We start from the raw sequence: 7,650 nt of genomic DNA, 5'->3' as shown, positions 1-7,650 counted from the left end.
CCACATACGTAATTTTAAATTTTCTGGTAGCCATGCTAAAAAGGTAAAAAGAAACAGGTGAAAGTAATTTTAATACTTTATCTAATCCATTTTTATGGCTGAGTAGTATTCTGTCGTATATCTATACCACACCTTCTGTATCCATTCATCTGTCGATGGACATTTAGGTTGTTTCCATTTGCAACAACATGGACGGACCCAGAGATTATCATACTAAGTGAAGTAAGTCAGAAAGAGAAAGACAAATACCATATGATATCACTTATATGTGGAATCTAAAATATGGCATAAAGGAACTTATCTACAGTACAGACTTGTGGTTGCCAAGGGGGTTGGGGGGTGGGGGAGGGATGGAGTGGGAGGGTGGGATTAGCAGATACAAACTATTATACACAAATGGATAAACAACAAGGTCCTAAAGTATAGCACAGGGAACTAGATTCAATATGCTGTAATAAACCATAATGGAAAAGAATATGAAAAAGAATATAGACACATATATACGTATAACTGAATCACTGCTGTACAGCAGAGATTAACACATTATAAAACAACTATACTTCAATAAAATAAATTTTTTAAAATAACTTCTTTAATCCAATATTTCCAAACTGTTATCATTTCATCACATCATCATTATAAAAATGATTGCTGAGCTATCTTGCACTCTTTCATTTGCACTAAGTCTTTGAAATCAGGTGTGTATCTCTCACATACCATACATCCCCACTGGACCAGCCACATTTCAGAAGCCCCACGTGGCTAATGGTTACTGTGTTAGGTGGTGCGGCTCTAAACAATTTGTAGAATGCTATCAATATGCCAAGTCATCTTTTTAAGGGTGGTTATTAAATACTGAAACGTTTTGAGGCTACAGTTTTGTTTTTAATACAAATTTATTTTCTTCATTATGAAAAATAATATACTTGGAAACTGTGGAAAGAAAAATTACCCCTAAGCACCAGCACAAGCAAAACTATAATCACTTTTTGACACTCCATATGTCATGACTTCTTTGTAGTTTTTTCTCATCGTTTTGTGCCCCATACAGCGATGTTACCATCACTTTGAAGTGGAAACTGAAGGCCAGTATGACCATTTACCAGAGGCAACAACGCAGCTTTCCCCAGTCTTGAGGAGGTTTGTGAACTAGCTTGTGTCTAAGATTCCTTCCAACCCAAACATGCCAGGGTACTAGGATGTCGTTCGTCCCTTCCACCTAACAGACACACACAGACACACAGACACATACACACATACACACACACAGAGCCCAGGTCTTCCGTTCCACCCCATAGAACAGTCTGAAAAGAGTAAGATCACCTCTACTCAGCCTTGCTAACTCTCTGGGAAAACACAGGGATCTAAACGGAAACACTTTTATTTAGCATTCATGCTCAGAAAGAAGAAAGCCTAGCAGAAACCTAACTCAGTATCCAAGAATGTAAAAACATTTCTTTTTAGATTCCCAGCAGCTTCATGCCACAATGCCCCAAGCTGGAAAAAAAAAAGTGCCATTTCATATGTTTATAGCAACATCTGATTTAATATTATACAGTTTTGCTTAGTCACAAACCAGAACAAATACTTTCAGATTTATTACATCCTTCCATTCAGAGACTCTATAATCATAGTTAGTAATGCAGCCATTCCACAGCCAAAGAAAGAAGGTTTCTAATTTTGGGGACCAAAGATTCCTGAGAGGCAGGTTATTTTCAAGAAGGATTTAAGGTTTTCAAACTCTCAATGAAGCTTGAAATTCCTCTTTTCCAGTTCACATGAAAAGAGTTTCCTCTGAATATTGGCTGGGAGGTAGAAAGAGAGGAAAACCAGTCGACAGACAGAATCTCCCAGAGCTTTTAGAGAATGTGGCAATCACTCACCAGCATTCCCAATCCTTACCTTGTCTCGCAAATGAAAACAAAATAAACACAAAGCAAACAGACAGACACAAAAACCATACCATTGACTCCCATGTTCTTTGCGCTGTTAATGCTGTATTTTGGGCTTCCTTCTTACTCGTTGATTCATTAAAAGGCACAAATTGATTTTTAAAAGAAGCAAATATTCTGACAAAGCATACTTTCTTATTATTCCCCCATGCATACATTCCCATACAGGCATTTGTCACACGTCTGTACACAATTGTTCTGCCCCAAGCCTTGCCCGTTCCTGCCTAATTAATTCAGGATTAGTTACTGACGTGGAGAGTTAACCAGCTGTGCGAAGGTCCAGCCAGCTTGTGTCTTCAGGGCTCGGCTCTCTTTCAGGGCACAGGTGTCCTCCGTTGCATCCAGATGTGGGTGCTCTGTGGTCCTCTGAGTGGTGGGGGATGCGTGTTTGGATTAGCATGAGCACGTCGCCCAACATGGGCGCGTCATGTTAAACCTCAATGCATTCTAGTGAGTTCCATCTCTCAAAGAAAGCCAGGATTTGTCCCTCCAGTATTTCTTTACACAGCATTAAAGAGAATGCCAATGTTAAGGCAGGGTGAAAAGGTGTCAGTGAGAACTTAGTCTGCAGGGAATCAGTTAAGAGTTTAGAAGAGTCTGGGGCCCTTATAAAACTGAGGATTCCTAGGTCCCACCACAGACCTGCCACGTTGGGATATCAGGGGGTCAGATACAGGAATAGTCACTCTGAGCAAAATTCTTAGGTGATTCACATACACACTGCAGCCCACACACACCGGTCTTAAAGTTCCCTTCATTAAGTCATAAGCAAATACATCAAAACGAGACTGTAGGATTAAATCAGGTTCCAGTTGAAGATACTACCGCTCTTTGAATGAATTCTTGCTAACAGATTTTTAGCAGCACGTTGCCAGAAATCAAAAGGCTTGAGTTCTGTTCTAGCCCATCACCTATAACGTGGGCAAGTTACTTAACCTTTTCAAACCTCCCTGACACTGAGTTATGCAACTAGGGGCAAGTGTGATTACAATACTGAAACAGCTTACAAAAGGCTTTCCCATCCATCCACCTCACTGGATTGTCAGGAGGATTAAATAGTGTGCAGTGGATGAACTCTCTCTGCAGACTTCATGGCACCTGACAAAGGCACAGCACAATTAAGAGTGTGGGCATAGTTTCAGATGAAACGTCCTATTTTTTTTTTTTTGAGGTCAAATTATCTGTTTTATTACTGATAAAGGCTAGGCTGGAGGGTGTGGTTTAGGAATATAGAGGCAATGGAATTTCTTCTTTTTTTTTTTTTCTCTCAGTTTAAAATTTATCCACCAAGCCTCAGACAGCACTGGGCAGTTACGGGTCTCTCCCGACTAGGACAGGGTTTTTCTGCCAAGCTCACCACTTGAACCAAGGAGACTTGAGTTCCAGCAGCTTGAAGGCAGGCAGATTCCAGGAAGGAAGGGGGAGGAGAAACAGCAGAACTCAACTGCTACTCCCAAGTTTACCAAGCATTTCTCTCCTGAGAAGGAGAATGAGAGGAAGTGGGAAGGGGCCAAGACTAACTAATGCCCCTTCGTTGGATGCGTTGGGGATAAGTGCGATTATAATACTCAAGCAGCCTGAGGGAAGTTACGATCTCTGCCCCCAAATTACTCAACTTTTTGTACTTTGAACCCATTGTGCTCAATCATTATGCCTATGGTCAACCAGAAGGGGTACCACATCTTCAGAGAGGGAATCACCCTCCACCCCCAAACCAGCCACTGCTCCACTATAGATCTTCCTGGGCAGGCAGTGTGCATTTTTCTCCTATGAGTTTCCAAGTTGGGTCAGTGAGATACATTGTTTTTCAAGGCCTTTCTATAGTCAAGAAGAAAAAAGGTAGTTTCTCTTCAATTTTCCATCTCAAGTTATTTCAAGCTACATTGACCAACATAGCCTATCAGAGGTTAGGCAGTAAAATCATGATATCATAATTTATGATATCATAAAAGTACCCCCAAAATGAAATGCCAACAATACGATGTTCTACACTTGAACTTAACCTTCTCAGGATCAAATTACCAGGGAGTCCCAGGTCCAAACTTTAACCCCCTTACAAGATCCAAAGAAGTGAAAAGAAGAAATGAAAGCCTGAAGTTAAATTATCTCACTCTCAATCAAGATCAAGTTCAAAGACATTCCATTTCAATTTCTTATTCTCTTTAGCCTCAGCAAGAAGAGTTCTTGATGCCCTGGGTGGGGTTGAGGTGCTGTCAGCAGCTATAGCCTGGGCTGGCTTTCCAGGAAGGGGTCTTAGAGTTTGGATTAATTCAGCTCCAAGCCTTTCATGTGCCTCACTTTCTTTTCTTCTTTATTATTATTTTAAAATTGTGGTAAGATATGCATAACTTAAAATTTACCCTCTTAACCATTTTTAAGTGTACAGTTCAGTAGTGTTAAGTATTTTCGTGTTGTGCAGCCATCACCACCATCCATCTCCAGAACTCTTTTCATCTTGCAAAACTGAAACCCTGCGCCCATTAAACAATAACTACCATCCCCTCTCCCCCAGCCCCTGGCAACCACAATTCTTCTTTCTGTTTCTATGAATTTGACTACACTAGATACCTCGTATGCGTAGAATCATACGGTATTTGTCCTTTTGTGACTAGCTGATTTCACTTAGCATAATGTCCTTAAGGTTCATCCATGCTGTAGCATGTGTCAGACTTTTTTTCCTTTTTAAGGCTGAATAACATTCCATTGTACAGGTATAGCACATTTGTTTACCCATTTGTCTGTCAATGGACATTTAGGTTGTCCTTTTGGCTATTGGGAATAGTGCTGCTATGAACATGGGGGTAAGTGCCTCACTTTTCAAAAAGACCAAAAAGTTTAGACCACACAGGAGATTATCATGGCACTGTCCTCGCACCAATAAATTTAGAAAATAATCCAATCCCCTGTAGAAAAGTTTCAGGCAAAAAGTCACATTTCCAAAGCCCAATATGTGCTTTTGCCAAAGGCTATAGCAGATTGAGAAGGGAAGATCCTTCTTAGAAGATTCCTCTAAGGGAAGAAGGGTAAATGGTTTTATCTGAAGTGCTCATCAATCATTGCTAGGTGACTGTAATCCACATGGAGTTTAATGACAGTACCGTGTTTACCGAATCTGGGAGAGATGAACTCACCCCTATAAACAGTCTGCTCGCTCAGAGAGTAGCATGTGAGACATTACTGCCTGAAACACAATTTTATGGTTCAAAATAAAAACATGATTAAACAGGGTTTCTTAAAACAAGCATTTATTTTCTGCCTGAGAAGTTTGAAACGTGGATACTGCCAATAAAGGCCCACACTTCTGAACGTAGTGTAACGAAGACGAAAAGTATTTGACCCGTCGTACAGCTCACACCCAGAACATCATCTACCAACATACAGATTGCCAACTGGAATATGCAAAACGTCAGACACACATCTGTGGAAAAGGGCCTCCTCCCACAGGGAACAAGATGTTGGGGCAGGAGGATTTATATAATTAAAACTTGAAGACACAGTGTGATACAGGGAAATACAGTTGAGCAACACATGGTTGAGACTTGAAATCTGTATTTTCTTTCTTTTCAAAAGCCCTGAGAGCATAGTGAGAATACAGCTTTAAGAACTAAGATTCACCCCACCAGGCATTAACGGTGTCCAGAAACTATGTGAGCAATCTTACTTGACATCCCCAAGACGTTAATATCTGTCCAACGCCAAACTAGAGGGGGAAACATGTTAATTTTCTCAGCCTTCTGATAGCACTATACAAGATCTCTTAGCCCCACAAAAATCTCCAAATATATTCTCTAGGACTTCAGCTGCCTTAAAATATAGGCTTGCATTTATCTTGGCCACATTAACGAGATCTGTTTGACCAATACATTTATATTTATGATGACTAAGGGCAGATTATGGTTGTTAAAATTTGTCCTTGGGACATGAAAACACTCCTCTGTCATTAATACATTCTGTAATATAAACTATGATGTCAGGTCAACGTAAAGGGTAAAAACGTTCCGAAAGTATGCACACATCATTTTTTAAAGCAATTGAGCCTAATGGAATAACAAAGGTCATCATAACAAACCATTACAGCCTTGGTCTTGGCAACTCTGGCCACAGAAGAATCTCCAAGAAACGATCATCATTCCTCCAATGTTATGGCATCCAGACGACAGGGATGGCTCTCAAATGAGTCATACGGGCTCAGATCCTCGGTAGCTATGTGAGCGCGGGATGATCAATTATTCATGTGTTTACAAAGAGCTTTCCTCGTTGATGTTAACCAGAGCTGCTTGCAAAGAAGAGCTCTCCAGCTGTCCTCGGCCGTCCTGGGCCTCCGACTAACAAGCTGCTTTAATTGCTGGCAAGTCATCTGGAAGGTGCCCCTCCCCTAGACCAAGTAAACGGCCCCCCTTTGAGACTTTATTAGGTGTAAAAATACTAATCAGAAATAATTATGACAACAAGTATTTATAGTACTCCCAGCAAACTGCCAAAGGGAGACATTGAACTTGGACTTGACATAGATCCCACCGAGCTCCACAAAGAGTGGATGGAGTCTGAACCGTTGAAGATACAGGTCAGGGACTAGTAGAGGGGCTAGAGGGGATGATGAAGGGGAAGAATCAGGGGCTGTGGGCTTCGTGAGGGAGACACAGGGAAGAACCGTCTAAAATGCTCAATGAAGGTAAAGGAGCGTGACAGAGAACCACCAGAGAGGCCTCCTCCACGTGGCAGGAGCCCTTTATCTCCTTCACCCTCCCCACGAACACACCTCCCCCGCTAAGCACGACCGCTCACCCCTGGCTGGTGCTTCCTCTAGAGATCAATGCAGGGCTTCCCAAAAGATGACCGGACATAGACCTTTGGGGAGGGCCGTGTTAAACACAAATAGAATTCTTCACTGCAGGTCAATCTAGAGCCTTCTACAGGCTGCTGGGCCTTTGGAAGAGGAGTGAGGCATGCAGGACTTCCCAAAGGTATTGGTCCACGGAATTCTTTTTTTAGGAGCATCCTTGCAGGCAGACTTTCAGAACACCCTGGACCAGTAATACTTAGGGAAGTGCAGTGTTATCAACAGGTCTGAGAGCCACTCTGGCATCTTTGAGTGACTCTAAAATACCTGCTCTTGGCCACCACGGATTGCTTGCACTTGTCACACTCTCAGAGTTCTGGGGGCACCTGCCTGCGGTCACTGTTGGTGACAGACTCATAAGTGGCTTCTCAAAGTTACGTTTGCATAGTCAAACTCGCCTGGCCTCTGCACACAGTTCTAGCAAACTGGCAGCCCTCCCCCAAGGGCATCTCGGCACCCCGTTATCACTAAGGGCAGAAGGAGACGAGGAGTGTTTCTCATTGCTGGACAGCTGCCTAATTTCCATCAGGCTCACCCCGATGTCTTCCCGCCCTTGTGTGTAAGTTGCTGCTTCCCTCTCCCATTTGGGACGTTCTCACTTTTTCTGGGGAACATCTGGGAAAGTGAGCCTTTAAGCAGTCTGCCTAGGCTCTTTCCCATGTGGTTGTTTGCAAGATCTCCAGCTGTGGGCTTGTAACTGTCTGCCGTGACTGCACCGAGACGTTGCCACCCAGAATGAAACGCACGACGGCGGTGGATGTTTTGGCATGACCCTGAAAGTCCATCGTCTGCAGCTATAAGGAGACCTTTCTGAGGGTCTGCGATGGTCTACATTCCCGACCTGATATTTCAAGTGGA

This window comes from Delphinapterus leucas, chromosome 1, assembly GCF_059928025.1.
Source record: "Delphinapterus leucas isolate spDelLeu-1000000601 "Yukka" chromosome 1, BTC_Dleu_Yukka2, whole genome shotgun sequence".
Classification (NCBI taxonomy): Eukaryota; Metazoa; Chordata; class Mammalia; order Artiodactyla; family Monodontidae; genus Delphinapterus; species Delphinapterus leucas.
The sequence above is the reverse complement of the archived record's forward strand: the minus strand, read 5'-3'. Positions refer to the sequence as shown.